This window comes from Desmodus rotundus, chromosome 9 (genome assembly GCF_022682495.2).
Source record: "Desmodus rotundus isolate HL8 chromosome 9, HLdesRot8A.1, whole genome shotgun sequence".
NCBI classification, from domain to species: Eukaryota; Metazoa; Chordata; class Mammalia; order Chiroptera; family Phyllostomidae; genus Desmodus; species Desmodus rotundus.
Window position 1 is genome coordinate 63,340,126 of NC_071395.1, and position 18,288 is coordinate 63,358,413.

The following is an 18,288-nucleotide window of genomic DNA, read 5'->3' on the forward strand; positions in this document are numbered from 1 at the left end:
AACTGTCAAAATGTTTATTATATCTATGAGTCTCTTTCTGTTCTGCTTGTTTGTTTACTTTGTTTTTTAGTTCTATTGTTGATAGTTATGTATTTATTGCCATTTTATTCATATTTTTATCTTTTTTTCCCTCCTCTTCAAGAAGGTGCCTTAACATTTCATTTAATACTGGTTTGGTGGTGATGAACTCCTTTAGCTTTTTCTTGTCTGGGAAATTCTGTATACATACTCTGATTCTATATGATAGCTTTCCTAGGTAGAGTAATCTTGGTTGTAGGTCTTTGCTTTTAATCATTTTGAATATTTCTTTCCACTCCATCTGGTCTGCAAAGTTTCTGTTGTGAAATCAGCTGACAGTTTTATGAGAGCTCCCTTCTAGGTAAACAACTGCTTTTCTCTTGCTGCTTTCAAGATTCTCTCTTTGTCTTTAATATTGGGCATTTTATGATGATATGTCTTGGTGTGGGCCTCTTTGGATTCATCTTTTTTGGGACTTTTTGCACTTCCTGGAATCATATGTCAATTTCCTTCAAGAGGTTAGGAGAGTTTTCTGTCATTATTTTTTTCAACCAGGTTTTCTTTCTTTTATTTTTTTATGTGGTTTTCTTTTTACATATTGAATTTTTTATATTTTTCCCATTACCAATTTTACCCCTTACACCCTTCTCCTCCCCACAATCACCACACTGTTTTCCAAGTCTATCAGACCTGTTTCCTTTTTGCTAAATCTCTCCACCCCTTAACCCCGCCCCCATAGCTGTCTTCCTGCTCTCTATCTATGAGTGTTTCTATTGTGCATGTTAGTTCAGTTTGTTCATTAGATTCCACATATAACTGAAATCATATGGTACTTGTCTATCTCTGACTGGCTTATTTCACTTAGCATAATGTTCCCTAGGTCCATCCAAGCTATCACAAAGGGCAAAATTTTCTTCTTTTTTTTTCACAGCTGAGTAGTCTTTCATTATGTAAATGTCCCATAGTTGTTTTATCTACTCATCACTGATAGACACTTGGGCTGATTCCATATCTTGCCAATTGTAAATAATGCTACAATGAAGATAGAGGTGCTGATGTTCTTTGAATCAATGTCTTGGATTTCTTTGGATATATTCCCAGAAGTAGGATTGCTGGGTAATAAAGCAGTTACATTTTTAATTTTTTGAGGTAACTCCATCCTGTTTTCCAGAGTAGCTGCAACCAGTCTGCATTCCCAACAACAGTGCACTAGGGTTCCCTTTTTTCCACATCCTTTCCAACACTTGTAGTTTGTTGCTTTGTTTATGATGGCCATTCTCACTGGTGTCAAGTGGTATCTCACTGTGGTTTTAATTTGCATCTTTCTGATGGCTAGTGATGCTGAGCATCCTTTCATATGTCTCTGGGCCTTCTCTATGTCCTCCTTGGAGAATTGTCTGTTCAGGTCCTTTGCCCATTTTGTAATTGGGTTGTGTTTCTGATGTGGGGTCATGTGAGTTCTTTATATATTTGGAGATAAAACCCTTGTTTGAGATATCATGGGCAAATACATTTTCCCATATGGTTGGTTCCCTTTTCACTTTGCTGATATTTTCTTTAGCCATGCAGAAGCTTTTCATTTTGATGAAGACTCATTTGTTTATTATTTTCTTTATGCCCCTTACTCTAGGGAACAAATTAGTGAATATATTGCTGTGAGGAATATCTGAGATTTTCCTGCCTATGTTCTCCGTAGTACTTTTATGGTGTCATGACTTATATTTAAGTCTTTTATCCACCTTGAGTTTATTCTTGTGTATGGTGTAAGTTGGTGATCAAGTTTCATTATTTTGCATGCGGCTGCCCAGATCTCCCAAAACCATTTGTTGAAGAGACTATTTTTACTCTACTTTATGGTTCTACCCACTTTGTCAGATATCAATTGACCATAGAGTCTTGGGTTTGTTTCTGGGCTCTCTATTCTGTTCCATTGATCTATGTGTCTGTTCTGATGCCAGTACCAGGCTGTTTGATTACAGTGGCCTTGTAATACAGTTTGATATCAGGTATTGTGATCCCTCCTACTTTGTTCTTCTTTCTCAAAATTGCTGCAGATATTCAGGGTTGTTTATGCTTCCATACAAATTTTTGAAATGTTAGTTCTATATCTGTGAAATATGTCACTGGTGCTTTAATAGAGATTGCATTGAATCTATAAATTGCTTTGGATAGTATGGACATCTTGATGATGTTAATTCTTCCAATCCATGAACATGGTACATGCTTCCATTTGTTTGTGTCTTCCTTAATTCCTTTCTTCAGAGTTTTGTACTTTTCTGAGTACAGGTCCTTTACCTCCTTGGTTAGGTTTATTCCTAGGTACTTTATTTTTCTTGTTGCTATAACAAATGGGATTTTTTCCTTATTTATGTTTCTGATATTTCATTGTTCCAAAAATGCCTTCAATTTCTGAATATTGACTTTGTATCCTGCTCCTTTGCCAAATTCACTTATTAGGTCAAGTAGTATTTTGGTGGAGTCTATAGGATTTCCTATGTACATTATCATGTCATCAGCAAACAATGACAGTTTTGCTTCCTCCTTTCCAATTTGGATGCCTTTTATTTCTTTTTGTTGCCTGATTGCTATGGCTAGGACTTCCAATACTATGTTAAATAGGAGTGGTGAAAGTGGACATCCTTGTCTTGTTCCTGATCTTAGTGGGAAAGCTTTAGTTTTTGTCCATTGAGTAAGATATTGGCTATAGATTGTATACGGCCTTTATTATGATGAGGAATGCTCCGTCTATTCCCACTTCCCTGAATGGTTCTATCATAAGTAGGTGGTGTACATTATCAAATACTTTTTCCACATCTATTGATATGATCATGTGATTTTTGTCTTTCCTTTTGTTTATGTGATGTATTACATTTATTGATTTGTGAATATGGTACCATCCTTGCATCCCTGGGATGAATCCCACTTGGTCATGGCATGTGATCTTTTTAAATGTATTGCTGGATACTGTTTGCCAATATTTTGTTGAAGCTTTTAGCGTCCATGTTCATCAGCGATATTGGCCTGTAGTTTTCTTTCTTTGTTGTATCTTTATCTGGTTTTGGGATTAGGGTGATGCTGGCTTCATAAAAAGAGTTTGGGAGTCTTCTGTCTTCTTGGATTTTTTGGAATAGTCTGTGAAGGATAGGGAATAGCTCTTCCTTAAACATTTTGTAAAATTCTACTGTGAAACACTCTGGTCCAGGTCTTTTGTGTGCCAGGAGTTTCTGTATTACTGCTTTGGGTTCACCAGCTGTTATTGGTCTATTCAGGCTTTCTGCTTCCTCTAAATTCAGTTTTGGTAGATTATCTTTTTCTAGAAATTTGTCCATTCCACTTAGGTTTTCAAATTTCTTGGCATATAGTTCTTCATAGTAATTTCTTACAATCCTTTTTATTTCTGTGGTATTAGTTGTAATCACCTCTTTCATTTCTGATTGTGTTTATTTGGGTCCCCTCTTTTTTTCTTGATTAGTCTGCTTAAAGACTTGTTGATTTTGCTTATCTTTTCAAAGAACCAGCTCCTGGATTTATTCATACTTAGAATTGTGCTTTTAGTTTCTATGTCATTTAATTCTGCTCTGATCTTGGTTAGTTCCTTCCTTCCATTTGCTGTAGTCTGTCTTTGTTGTTTCCCTCCAATTCTTGTAGGTGTCAGGTTAGGTTATTTATTTGAAATGTTTCTGTCTTTTTTAGATAGGCTTATATTGCTATACACTTCCCCCTGAGGACTGCCTTCAATGTGTCCAAGTTTTGTATTGTTGTGAGTTCATTTTCATTTGTTCCCAGAAACTTTTTGATTTCTTCCCTGATTTCATCCTTAACCCATTCATTATTTAAAGCATGCTATTCAACTCCATGAGTTTGAGTGTTATTGAGTTTTTACCTTGAGGTTGGTTTCTAGTTTCAGTCCCTTGTCACAGAAAGTGCTTGATATGATTCTAATTTTCTTGAATTTGTTGAGGCTTGTTTTCTGTCCTATCATGTGGTCTACCTTTGAAAATGTTATGTGCATTTTGTGTATTTTGCTTCTTTGGGATAAAAGGCTCTCTATATATCAGTTAAGGCTATTTGATCTAGGACATTGTTGAATGCCACAATGTCTTTGTTGATATTTTGTTTGGAAGATCTATCCATTTTTGACAGTGGGGTGTTGAAATCCCCTACTATAATTGTGTTGCTGTCAATATCTTTCTTGAAGTCCTCCAAGATTTTTTTTTATATATTTGGGTGCTCCTATGTTGGGTGCATATATATCTACAATGCTTATATCTTCTTGATAGATTCTTCCCTTGAGTGTTATGAAGTGACCTTCTGGGTCTCTTTTTATGGCCCTTGTTTTGAAGTCTATTTTGGCTGATATATGTATTTCTACCCATACTTTTTTTTTCTCCTGTCCATTTGCTTGGAATATTATTTTTCTAACCCTTTGCTTTCATTCTGTGTAGGTCTTTTGTTCTGTAGTGGGTCTTTTGTAGACAGCATACATTGGGTCATGATTTCTTATCCACTCAGCTCGTCTATGTCTTTTGACTAAAGCATTTAAACCATTAACATTTAAGGTTATTATTGATAGGTACTTATTCATTGCCATTTTACTTCCTTCATACCTGTGTTCCTCTCTCTCACTCTTTTTCTTCCTTTTCTTAAATCAGACCCTTTAGCTGCTCCTGCAGTGCTGGTTTAGAGGAGGTATATTCTTTGAGGCTTCTTTTGTCTGGAAAACTCCTTATTTGGCCCTCCATTTTCATTGAGAGCCTTGCTGGATAGAGTAGTCTTGGTTGCAGGCCTTTGGTTTTCATTACTTGGAATATTTGTTGCCAATATATTGTGGCTTAGAGCAATAAATAAAATGAAGAAAACTAAACAGAAAGAAGATAAATTAAAAATACTAATACAATAAAAGAAGTAAAAAATAATGAAAAAATAATAATAATACAAATAAACAATAACATGCAAGTTCTCTGGAATAGAAAGGTGAAATTTGTCTCAGTTTCTCAGTTGTCAGGGTTAGCCTTGTGTTCCTTCTTTGGGTCTGACTCTGGTCCTTTCACAGCTCCAGGTCTTATTGTCTTGCTTGGGGGGGAAAAAAGAGGGGAAAAAAGCCTCCTGCTGACTTCAAAACCACCAAGCGAGTTCTGCTGGTCTTCCAGGCTGAGGGGAGTTGGGCTTCGGTTTTCTCCCTTCCTATGGTTTTGTGAGGATGGGGGCCAGGTCTGGGCCGCAATCTTCACAGTTACCCAGCCTGCAGCCCAGGTCCTCCGCATGCTGCTGGGCCCCCACTGTCCATCTTCTCCAGGCTGGCGCCTTCAATCCATCAGTTGTGCTGTCCTTGAGGTGCACTAATTAGGGGCAACTCACACACCACCTCGCCCTCTTTGCTGTCCTAGGTGCTAGGCACTCTCAAAGTCTCTTCAGGGTAGTTCAGCTCAATATTATGAGCCAGATTGATGGAGCCTCAAGTATGTTTCCCAGGCTCTTTACTGGGGTGCTCTCAGAAAAGGAACAACTGCTTCTGCTAGTACTTCTGTATGGCAAAAAGCTGCCCTACCAGCTCTCATTCAGATGCCAGACAATTCAGTTGCTCCCTGTATGTCCCTGGTGCTTTTCAAGCTGCTGCTCCAGTGCTGAAGCTCAGAGGGAGTGAGTCGAGTAAGTCTGTGTGTGGGCCCTTTAAGAAGAACTTCCTGGGACTCCAGAAGCCTGTGTCTCACTCAACCACAATCCCCACTAGTTTTTACAGCCAGAAGTTATAGAGACTTCTCTTTCTGCTCTGGAGCCCTGGGCTGGGGGTTCCGGTGTGATGCTGGGACCCTTCACTTCTCCGAGAGGACCTCTGTAGCCAAAATACCCCTTCCAATATTCAGTAAAAAGTTAACTCTTTTATTTTCACTATCAGGTTAACACCATAGCAGTTACTTTCCTGCTTTCATTGGAAATAATCTTTTGGGGTTTTTTTTTTCAATCTCTTTCAGATTGGAGGATCAAACCTGAAACCAATCAAGCTGCTCCTACAACAGATATTTCTAAGAAATATGCCAGGGGACTATAAAAGGAAGATAAAAATGATCCACAGGACCCTACTTTAGGAGAATCCTGGAGAAAAGATAACAGGTTATAGAGACAAAATAGTTGGGATAATTAGAATAAGAGAATAATTACTCATGAGAAAACTCTCACTGGAGTAAGTGACTTCTTGTTGAAGTCTATTCTCTTTAAAGTACAGAGAACTCTTACAGAAAGTTTCAAAGAAGGCTCAGAGCTAATTGTTCAGTCAGAAACCTACTTGGGCAAAAAAAAACTTGAAAGACTGTTAAAGACAACAAAGTTGTGAGGCCTATTAAAATAGATAAGAAAATTAATGGTAAAGAGAAACCTTATAAATATATTATATATGGAAAAGCTTTTGTTTTAAATCATCACTTATTCAACACCAGAGAAGTTATACTAAAGTGAAATCATATAAATGGGACAAATGTGGGAAAGGATTTAGTCAATCTGCATAGTTTAATTAACATAAAATAATTAACAGTGGAGAAAAACCTTATAAATGTAATAGACAGGGAAAGTCTTTATTGTTTCCTCAGTGTTAATTGTAGATCAGCGAGTTCATACTGAAGAGTAAGCTTATGAGTGCAGTGACTGGAAAGGCTTCAGCCAATATGTACACCTTACACAGCACCTGAGAATCCATACTGAAGATAAACCTTACGTACATCATGAATGTGGTAAAGCTTCAGTCAGACAGTAAAACTTACCAAACGTTAGGAAATTCACACTGGGTAGTAGCCCTGCAAATGGAACAATTGTGGGAAAGCTTTTAGTAATAACTCACACCTTACTGTGCATATGAGGATCCATTTTGCAGAAAAGCCATATAAATGCAATGAATGTAGGAAAGCATTCAGGAGTATCCCAGATTTTACAATACATCAGAGAATTCATACTGGAGAGAAACCCCACAGATGTAATGAATGTGGGAAAGTCTTCAGAAGTAACTCAAGCCATACTTTGCATGTTAGAGTACATACTGGAGAGAAACCCTATGAGTGTAATGAATGTAGCCAATCATTTAGTCATACAGTAAATTTCACGGAACATCAAAGAATTCATACATGGGAGAAACTATTTAAATGTAACAAATGTGGTAGAGCCTTTAGAGATAAATTGCTTGATTTACTGTATATCAGAGAATTCATATTGGTCACAAACCATATAAATGCAATAAATGTGAAAAGGCCTTCTGGCATTTCTCATCTCTTATTATACATCAGCAAATTCATACAGAAGAGAAACCTTACCATGTAATGAATGCAAGAAATTATTCAGGCTAAAATCACACCTAATTGTTTGTCAGAGATTTCATACTGGGGATAAACCATACAAATGTACTGAATGTGAGAAAGCATTTGCTCAAATGGTAAATTTCACAAAAACCTAAGAAAATTCACACTGGATTGAACCATGTAAATGTACAAATTGTGAGAAATCTTTCAGGAGTAACTTGTTCCTTTTTGTATTTCAGAGAACCCTACTGGATAAAGACCACATAAATGTAATGAAGGTTAGTGTTCACTAACACATCACAGCTTACTCTGCATAAGCAAACTTATACTGGTGAGAAACCTTACAAATGCAACAAATGGGGTAAAATCTTCACAAGTAATTTAGGTCTCAATAGCCATCAAAGAATAATACAGAGGAGAAACCATTTAGATGTAATGACTTTGGGAAGATATTCAGCCAGATGATACATTGTTACAGAAAATCAGAAAATGCATACTCGGGAGAAACTCCATAAAACATGAGGAATGTGGAAAAGTCTTAAGAAAAGGTTCTGCTCTGGCCAGGTAACTCAGTTGGTTAGAGTGTCCCAATATGTAAACATTGCAGGTCCGATCCCTTGTCAGGGCTTATACAAGACGCAACCAATGAATGTATAAGTGAGTAGAAAAATAGATCAGTATTTCTTTTTTTCTCTTTCTCTGTCTCTCTTTTTCTCTCTCTCCCTTCCTCTCTCTCTCTAAAATCAATTTTACAAAGAAGAGTTTCTTACCGTATTATGCATTTGCAAACACATACTGCAGAGAAGCCCTATGCATGTGAAGGATGGGAAAAGTCTTCAGGACTAATTCTGACTTTATTGTACATCACAGGGTACATACTGAAGAAGAGCCTTATAAATATAATGACTGTAAAAAAGCGTTTAGGTGTATCTCAAGCCTTACTACACATCACAGAACACATCAAAGAGAATGATCATGAAGAATGCAAGATGTTATACGATGTCAATTCTCAGAGAACACCAGAGGATACATACAAAAGTAAATCTTATATATTTAATTAATGTGGCAAGAAAAACCTTCATCAATTATTTCTACCTCACTGTTCATCAAGGAATGCATTAGGATGGTGAAAACTTATATCTATAACAAATATGGGAAATCAATTACTTATATATCATTTATGGCTTTATAAGAAAATTTATACTTAATAGACTAACCATAATTGATATAGAATGTTTGTCAGATATCATATTTGATTATTCTTTCAGTTTTCACTGAATACTTTGAAAACAATTTTGTAAAGCAATAGTACAGTGCAGTAAATCTAGGAAAGTAAATTGTAGAAGTAAGTATTCAACTTCAAAATTCAGAATAAAATAAAAGCCACTGACTCAACAATATCTTAAAAATAAAAATAATTATGTTAACAAAATGAAAAAATAATTAACATATAATCTAGCACTTATAGAAAATAAGATATGCAAATTTTTTAAATTAATTTTACTTTATAAAACCTACATAATTACATTACAAAATACTAAGGAAGTACAGGAAAGAGAAAACATCCCCTGTAATCCAGCCATCGTAATAATTATCATTTATGATTTTTGCTTATTTATTTCATCTTTTACAAAATAAAATAGCTTTGTGTTTTTATTGAATAAATAACAATGTTATTGTAATATGTGTAAAAATAGAAATAAATATTAAGAAAGTAAACAACGTAAATCCTACCACCCAGAAACAAGCATTATAACATGTTTATTCTGGGCTTTATATTTATACACCTATTTTGTAGTTTTAATCTTATTACACAGGTGTTTTATGTAACATTACACCATAAATATATTTACCGTGTTTTCTGTGTGGTGTAAGTGAGATGTTAAACACAACCCATGAGACAAAGGAATAAGCAACTTTATGTTTCATTTTCATTTTAAATCTCATCAAGATCTAGTGCTCCTTCCTTTGGATGAAAATTTATGCAAGCTATATAACATGTTGGGAAAAAGAATTTCTGTGATTATATTTGTAAAAATTTAGTCACAACTTAGAAAATAAAATGCTTAATTCTGTATAATAATCTAAGAATCCAATCTGGATTTGATTTAAAGTTAAATAATCTCTTCTCCAGCTCATTGTTTCATACAGGGAAGCCTACCATACAAAAGGAGGTCATGATCAACTTCATCCCCACTTCTCTGAATATAAGATGCCTACAGCTCCTTCAGATTTGGAGCTACGAGAGGGGCAAGAGTTAGGAAAAGACCTTACTTGACTGGTACTGTCGTGAGCTGGCCCTGTGTTTTTTAGACTTTGCAGAGGTGTAAAGGTGATTCACTACTTCCATGGCTCTTACACAATCTTTCCATTGTCAAACAAGAAAGAACTGAGGCCGCAAAATAAAAGTTTATTTGGGGGTCTTATTGAGAGTTGAACCTGAGAGACACAGATTCAGAAGAAATATACTCCAGGGAAGACAAAAACAGCTTATAAAGACAAAAACCACAACTTGTAACAAAATAAACTTTTTTTATTGGCTACCTAACATGATGTGATTACTAGTTCACAAAGGTTGGTCTGCTTCAGGTGGTAAAACTCTAAGGTAGGTCTCGGCATGGCAGTGGGGAAGAAAGTTCCAGGATGTGCAAGCAGGAAAGTCCAAAAGTTTAAATCTCATCTGGATGTGAGTGCAGAGAAATCTGACTTCCCTAATTGCCTCCTGACTCAAGTTTAGAGCCCCTTGATGGTAGTGACTCCACTTTAGATGTTTCTGGTCATACCATCATTCTGGAATTCTCTTAATGTATGCTAATGCATCCAAACCCTAATTGCTTATTCCTTACTGGGTTCTTAGAAAGCTGGTGAAATTTCAGCTGCTTCTGCTAAACGAGGGATGTCAAACTCATTTTTACCGGGGGACACATCAGCCTCGTGGTTGCCTTCAAAGAGCAGAATGTAATTTTAGGACTGTATAAATGTAACTAGTCCTTAACAGTTAAGTGAGAGCTTGGTACTACTGCCAGGTAGAAACAAGGTGCCGAGCCAGATAAAACAAGGTGGAGAACTGGATTCGGCCCTTTGTATTTGTCGCCTATGTGCTAAAGGTCCTTAGACCAAGCAGCCCTCAGAGACAGGATTCAAGATGACCCCATATTCATCTCTCTCACACATGGCCCTCATTTGGTCCACAGTCATGGTATGCATACTTTGCCTCAAGGAACTCCGCAAGAGTGAGTCCCTCATTCAACCACTTCTTTCAAATATATCAGCAATTAGACTTCTCATTTCTTATCCTTTGGATTTCTTAAGACGAGGTCAGACTGTGTAGACTTCAGTAGCTTCACTGTCAATTAGGCTGCAGCAAAAAGACTCACAATCTTTTTATATTCTCCAGACCTCAACCAGCTTATACTCTTCATGGGGAGGAAAAATTTAGAAATTATCTAATCAATTCTTGGCCTATTTAAAAATTTTGCATCTTTGGGGGCACTTTTGTTTATTATTTGATTATCTTTCATCTTGGGATTTTCTCCCATATTTCCATTTTAACAATTTGCTCCATATACTCTTCACAAAATTTTTTTAGAATCTACTCTCTTGGAAAACTTTTGCATATGCAATAAGTGTACATTTACAAAACTCATGAAATCCAAAACATATGCCTTATTTAAAATATTATTCCTTATATTCTTGTATTCAATGTTTGCTTACTTCTAGTTTTCCAGTAATGGATATCATAGATTCATTAAATATCAATAAATATCAGTATGGATATCTTTGTGCATATACATTTCACTTTGTTTTGGTTGTTTTCTTTTTTTATCAATTCTTAAAATAGGACCTCACAAATTAAAATAACTGTGTTAAATATGTGACTTTTATGATTTATTTAAACTTGCCTCCCAAAATAGCTGTGCCATTTTACAATGCCTCTCACCCTACTGGAATGAAAATTCTTCTCTTTTTAGTGTAACATAGACAGTTGAACTGAAGATCCCCAAAAGTATGTTTGAGAACACGAGGCGAAGGTATTTGTGCCCCAGGTTCTTGTTCTGTTGTAAGCTGTTGAACTTCTGCTTCTTGAATGGCTTATACAAGTAGGTAACTTTGAAGAGAAAGTATTAGATGAGGACAGCAGAGCCCTCTTTCCTGATGAATCTTAGGGGAAGGGAAGTTCTTTTATTTGGGGGGAGCAAAATGTAAAAGCAGCTACCAAAAGGAAATTTTGGAGAAAAAATATTAAAGCCAATTTTTTAGACATTTCATTGTCTGATATAACCCCTTACCCAAAAGTATTTAAGTAACTATATAAAATGATCACCCGTGTTTTGTAGATATATATAGTTATTTGTTTTTACGTATATTTTATTGATTATGATATTACATTTCCCAATTTTTCCCCTCTGTCCCCCCCTGCCCTACACTCCCAAGCCTACAGCATTCCCCCTCCCTTAGTTCATGTTCATGGGTTGTACATATAAGTCCTTTGACTTCTGTTTCCTATACCATTCTTAACCTCTCCCCGTATATTTTATGCCTATCAATTATGCTTCTTATTCCCTGTACATTCCCCCCATTCTTCCCCCCACTTCCCCACTGAAAACCCTCCATGTGATGTCCTTTTCTCTGATTCTGTTCCTATTCTAGTCGTTTGCTTAGTTTGTTTTCATTGTTGTTGGGTTTTTTTAGGTTCAGTTGTTTGTTTTAACCAAAAAATAAAAGGCCAAAATTATAGCCAATAGTGCAATTCTTTCAAAAAAGAATTGCAATCTGAGGGTATAGATTCAGGCAGAAACCCAAATTAGGTCCCAATTATGGGATGAAGGTAAGAGGTTTTATGAGAAGAGGAAAAGAATCATTACATGAATAGAAGAAAATAATTTATATTTATGTTTTAACAAGCTAGGTTAGTTATTCTTCAGCTGTACATGGCTGGCTTCTGATTCTATCTTCAGAAAGAGCTTTCATAATCAGCAGTCCTTGTGGTCAGGATGTCTGCTGCCCCATTAGCTTTACAAACAGTTGTTTGTGAGACACGTCAGTTTGGTCCAGTCCAAAGGTTCTTTTGCTCATTGAAACATCCCAAAGCTTCAAGAAATAAGTAAGGTGCAAGGCAGTTACTCTGGAATGCAGCTTTTTCTCTATTTTAAAATGGCCCCACTTTTCACATTTGTTTTTGTGAAGACATGAGCTCGTCACTGGGAGAGCACAATGCAGGCCTGAGGAGTCTTGGTTACACTAATTCGCAGGCAGCGGGGAAACCCCACATGTACCTGAGTTTTCATTTGTTCTCAGTTATCCCTGTGATTGCCCATTTATTGTATTCAAATATTAATACTTTTCTTATTTTGTTTAAATGTTTATAATAAAGGTAATAACCACATAACAGTTATTATAAAAATCTTTTCATAAGCCGATATTTGTCTTTGTGTTGTCATTAAGTTTTTTTCTCCTCTTAACATCTGTATATTTAGCCTTTTTATATAGGAGCATAGAATGCCTTTTCATTTGTAGTTCTTATATCTCTTATATAACTTCCCATATATTAGATATACACAATTTGCCGTATTATTCCATCTATGCTATCTCTCCTGATTATAGCCAGTTTCATAGTTAATTAGGTTAACTAACTATGAATAGGTGATAGGTTATGAGTGTGTTATGAGTGGTTAATTATAACACACTCATAACCTAATTAGGTTATGGGTGTGTTGCAGTTGCATATAAACCTATATTAGGTCCTGTAGTCCTCAGAGTCTGTTGTTCTCTACTCCTTCGATTACTTAGTAATTACAACTCATTTCCATCCAAACTTATTGGTTGATAATATTTTCAATATTCTGTGCTAATGTCTTCAGTGGTATGTACAATAATGACAATTGTGTGTCATGAGGGAGCAAAGGGAACCCAAAAAACAACTCAAAACCTAGCGCTGGACTAGAGACAAAAAGCAAATGTTTATGTAAATGGAATATTTGCATCTCAGTGTAGTCCAATTTTTAAATACTTTTAATGGGAAGTTTTCATACATAAAAGTATATAAAATGTATTGAATATTTTAAAAACAAACACTCATGAAAACTCCATCTAGGACACAAAATAGTACGTTACCAAAACTCCAGAAGTGCTGCACTTTGATCATAACCTGTTCTACACTCCTTGGCACTACTGCCTTTGCATCTGGGAAGGACTGCTGTCTGAGCTCTGAGTCTGGCAAGGACCCATTCTGCCCTTCTTCCATCTGCCACTGTCTCCATGTGCTGAGAAGTCTATGAGGCCATTTGAGTATGCCAACTTGAACCCATTCTTCCTTTCTAGATAATGCCCTAGGTACCCAGCACCTCAGGTTTATCCCCATGAGAATGAAACTTTCTATTAGTATACACATCAATAGTTCTGAAGCATTGTAAAGGGGCATACTCTTTTCTTGAGTGGAGGAGGGGAGTGGATTCAGTTTGGTAATGCAGAACTTTTGAGGTGTGAGCCATACTGGGGGTAACATAACTGAGTTGGCTGCAGTATGGTCTCACTACACCACCCTGTTCTGTCACAAAATTCTGATGAAGTACAAAAATATATTTGCCTAGAAAGCAGAAGGATTGAATAATATGTATTATTCAACAGTTTGTTACTTGATTTTTAAAATTCACATTTTCTTTATTTAGTCCATACAACACATTGATTTTAGAACTTGAAAAATTGGATAAGAACTTCCATATTAAATGGCAAGTCTATTACGTATTATAAGCAATGTCAAAGCAAAAAAAATTGTACATACATAACATTTCACTACAAAATTATAGATGTTTTCTTTTCTTTCCTTTTTATTGAATTTATCGGTGTGACACTGGTTAACAAAATTATACAGGTTTCAGATGCACACTTCTACAACCTATCATCTGTACACCGTATTGTGTGTTCACCAGCCCAAGTCAAATCTCCCTCCATCACCATTTATCCCCTTTACCTTCTCCAACTGCCACCACCCCACTCCCCACCCCAAATCACCACACTGTTGTCCATGAGTTTTTCCTTTTTTTCTTTGTTGCTCAATCCCTCCACATGCCACCCAGCTCCCAACCTCTGCCCTCCCCCAACAGCTGTCAGCCTGCTCCCTATGAGTCTGTTTCTATGCTGCTTATTAGATCATTTTGTTCAATAGATTTCACATATGAGTGAAATCAAATGGCACTTGTCTTTTTCTGACAGGCTTATTTCACTTAGCATAGTGCTCTCCAGGTCCGTCCATGCTGATGCAAAGGGTAAGAGTTCCTTCTTTTTTATGGCTAAGTAGTATTTCATTGTGTAAATTTAGCATGGCTTTTTTTATCTACTCATCAGCTAATGAACAGTTGGGCTGTTTTCAGATCTTGGCTATTGTAAATAATGCTGCAATGAACATAAGGGTGCATATATTCTTTAGTATCACTGTTTTGGGTTTCTTTGGATAAATTCCCAGAAATGGAATTGCTGAGTCATAAAGTGGTTCCATTTTTAATTTTCTGAGGTAACTCCATACTGTTTTCCACAGTGGCTGCACCAACCTGCATTCCCACCAACAGTGCATGAAGGTTCCCTTTTCTCCACATCCTCACCAGCACTTGTTGATTTACTGATAATAGCTATTCTGACCGAGAAGTAATATCTCATTATAGTTTTAATGTGCATGTGCATCTCTCTGATAATTGGTGACATTGAGCATCTTTTCATATGTCTATTGGCCATCTGTATGTCCTCTTTGGAGAAGTGTCTATTCAGATACTTTGCTCATTTTTTAATTGGATTGTTTGGTTTTTATGTTGAGTTTTATAAGTTCTTTATAAATTTTGGATATTTAGATGTCTTCTAAAGAAAAATAATTGTGCCACTTAGTCTTTTGTTTGTATAAAAATTTTTCTATTCTGTGCACATATATTTTATACAAAATATGATGGTTACATTTTTACTTATTACCATTAAAGAAAGATACAATGTACATACAATATTTAAAAGAATACAATATATGCTCTGGTCTGTGTGGCTCAGTTGGTTGGAGTTGTCCTGTGGAAAGAAAGTTCATGGGTTTGATTCTCGGTCGGGGCACATACCCAGGTTGTGGGTTCCATCCCCAGTTGGGGAACATAAAAGGGGGCAAGCAATTGATGTCTCTCTCTCTCTCTCTCTCTCTGTCTCTCCTTCTCTTCCCTCCTCCCACCCCACTTCCCCCTTCCACCTCTCTCTTCCTCTCTCTCTAAAAGCAATGAAAAATTGTCTTCAGTTGAGGAAAACAATTAAATAATACAATATAAAGTCACATTAAAAAGACACTTGGAATAGCAACATTTCCAATACATTTTAGAAAATATGAAATGGTTTATTCTTGTATTATTATTTATTATTGTATTATTTATTTGTATTACAACTGTAAACATTTTCCCCACCTTGTATATTATCTTTGTTCCTGTTTTTAAGATTTTTCTTTATTACTGGTTTGTAGCAGTTTGATTATAATGTGCCTTGGTGTGGTTTTCTCAATGTCTTTTTTTAAAATGTCATTGAGCTTCTTGGATCTGTGGATTTATAATTTTCATCAATTTTTGAAAATATTTAGCTATTATTTCTTCAAGTATTTTTTTACTCCCTCACTCTCTCTCTATTCTCCTTCCAGAATTCTAATTACACATAGTTAGGCTATTTCATAGTTTTCTATAACTCACTGGTGCTCTGTTCATTCTCCATTTTTTTTCTCGCTGTTTTATTTTGGGCAGTTTCTATTTGTATGTCTTTGACTTCACTAATCTTTTCTTTTGCAGTGTCTAATAATCTGCTCTTAATCCAATCCACTATATTTTTCATTTTGTGTATCATATTTGTTATCTCCAGGAGTTTGATTTCCCACTTGCATTTCTTTCCACTCTGATAGTGCAAAGGTCATTGTGTGATGTCACACTTTCCCCAAAGCTATCTATCCACTGCCTCTTTGAGATCTCAAGAGCCATTTTACACTGTGTTCAGATTCACCGAGCTTTCTCCCTCCCTGCAAATCTCCACCTTGAGGAGGCTCACCCTGACGGGCCTCATACACAATCAAAGCTGCCCAAGAACCCGAGACACGCGGAGGAAGAATGGATTAGAGGGGAAGTGGTCTCACCGCTAACGGAAGCAAGCTGCGCTAGAGCCCTGGAGGATTGTTCGTGGAGAATATGGCCTGAAGCAACGGAAAACATGCTTTTAAAAATAATCGTATAATACCTGTGTAATACATATACTATATAGTCATCCATAACATTTTATATTAATGACATTATTAGTTGTATGATACAATAAATTAATTACATGGTATATTAAAATTATTTAGTTGAACCAAGAAAGAAGCTCTGGTTCAAAGACCCAGAAACTATATAATGAAGGCATTACCGATTTTTTCGGTCAAAAACTTGAATGAAAGATAGCAAGGGTCTGGACACGCACCTGCAGGCGTCTGGGGTGTCAACTAAGCCACAGGAGCCCTACGTGTTCTCTCGGTGGCTTTATTTCTTTCGTCACGGAAATGTTTCGAGGCAAGGGTTGTGCCATTCTTCTTTCTGACGCTAGTGCTTGACCCACAGTCGTGGCCTCTCAGGACAAATTTATTCAACCTGAATTTTCATGGCACCCAAATTAACGATAAACACAGCCAATTCCCTCATAAATGCAAAAAAAAAAAGGAAAAGCTCAGGCGCTGAGGACTCTGGACATTGTAGTTCCGACGCCAGGCTGCGCAGGCTCACTGCCGTGCTGGCGACCGGCCCCCGGAGCCGGCGCCATCGCTGGACGCGTTCCCGCCCTGCTCTGCGAGTGCCCTCAGTTGTCCTCAGTTCCGCAGCCAGGTACTCGTTGCCCCAGGCGCCAGGGTCCAGTTTCCCGCCGCACCTCCTTCGGCGCGCGACTCCCCGCCGCGTCCGGGGCGTGGCTGTTTCTTCCTGTGCTCGGTCCCTGAGCCACCCCACCACAAGAGGAGATTGGAGCCGGGCCTCAGGCCGACCTGGTTTTCGCCTGGGTCTCCCCTCGGCCTCCTTGGGAAGGCAGCCAGTGCCCTCGGCGGCGGGAGTGGCCGCGCTGGGTTGGGGAGCGCCGGCTGCAGAGCAGGGGCAGGGGGCTCAGCCTGACCTTCCGGCCCTTTACAGTCCCCCTAGTGGGCAGAGGAGGCAGCCAGGGAAAGAGCGGGGCTGGTGGAGGGACTGTCCCAGGCCGGTTTCCGATCCCGCAGGGCTGGAACTGGGCGTCCGTACTGGTGACCTGACAAGTGGCATTCTGCCGTCTTTGGGTAGCCCAGGCACTTTTCCTCGGAGGCTCATTTTACAGCATTTCAGATAATCACTTTGAAGTCTCTCCTCTCTCCCTGACATGACAATAGTATTATTGCTTTGGTTGGGAAATGTTTGTCTGGGCCTTGGCGCTGACGTTCTCATTACTTTTAAATAACTGCACTGGCTTAGGAGCCACAGCAAGTGAAGTTTCTCCATAAGTCTTTGGAACTTCTGCAATGGTTGGGAAGACAGGGCTTGGGTAAAGTCACGACATCCAGAAAAAAAATAACTAGGAAATTATGACTCTGTGGATATCTTCCGCATAATGTCAAAGGCAAAGGTAGAAACATACAATGTGGTTAGCCTCATTTGCTAATGTTTGATTCATTGTGCTTAAGGTACTTGCTTATAGTCACATTTCCACAGTAGTCAAGCCAACATTAGGACCTGGGAGTGTGAACAGCTACTCTGGAATTTTACTGCAATACAAAACTCCTTTATATATAAACACTTCTTAGTGTCTACTTGGAGAGTATGGAGAAACAGAAAGAAGGGTAAACATCACAGACTCAGGTCACAGGGGTCTCAGTGGTTTTGGCTTACTGAGTTGCCATCTTTTTCTCTGTGCATTATTTTACACAATTGAGATCAAATAATATATTAAATTTTATTTTTTAATATATTTATTGATTATGCTATTACAGTTGTCCCATTTC

General features: G+C 37.4%; 1 protein-coding gene and 1 long non-coding RNA gene across 3 annotated transcripts in view; one reads left to right on the forward strand and one right to left on the reverse strand.

Moving 5' to 3' along the window:
- Positions 1–15,211: 15,211 nt before the first annotated feature.
- LOC128779328 (uncharacterized) lies at positions 15,212–16,962 on the reverse strand. The gene is made up of 3 exons (XR_008425236.1): positions 16,755–16,962; positions 16,435–16,491; positions 15,212–15,344 (listed from the first exon to the last, which is right to left on the reverse strand). It is a non-coding gene; the product is annotated as an uncharacterized lncRNA (long non-coding RNA).
- Positions 16,963–17,068: 106 nt separating this feature from the next.
- The window catches only part of ZNF624 (zinc finger protein 624), a 44,664-nt gene continuing 43,444 nt past the window's right edge, over positions 17,069–18,288 (forward strand). For both annotated transcript variants that reach the window (XM_045199264.2, XM_045199266.2), the window contains exon 1: positions 17,069–17,152. The gene's annotated coding sequence lies outside the window, so the exon portion shown is untranslated. The remainder of the gene's footprint in view (positions 17,153–18,288) is intronic.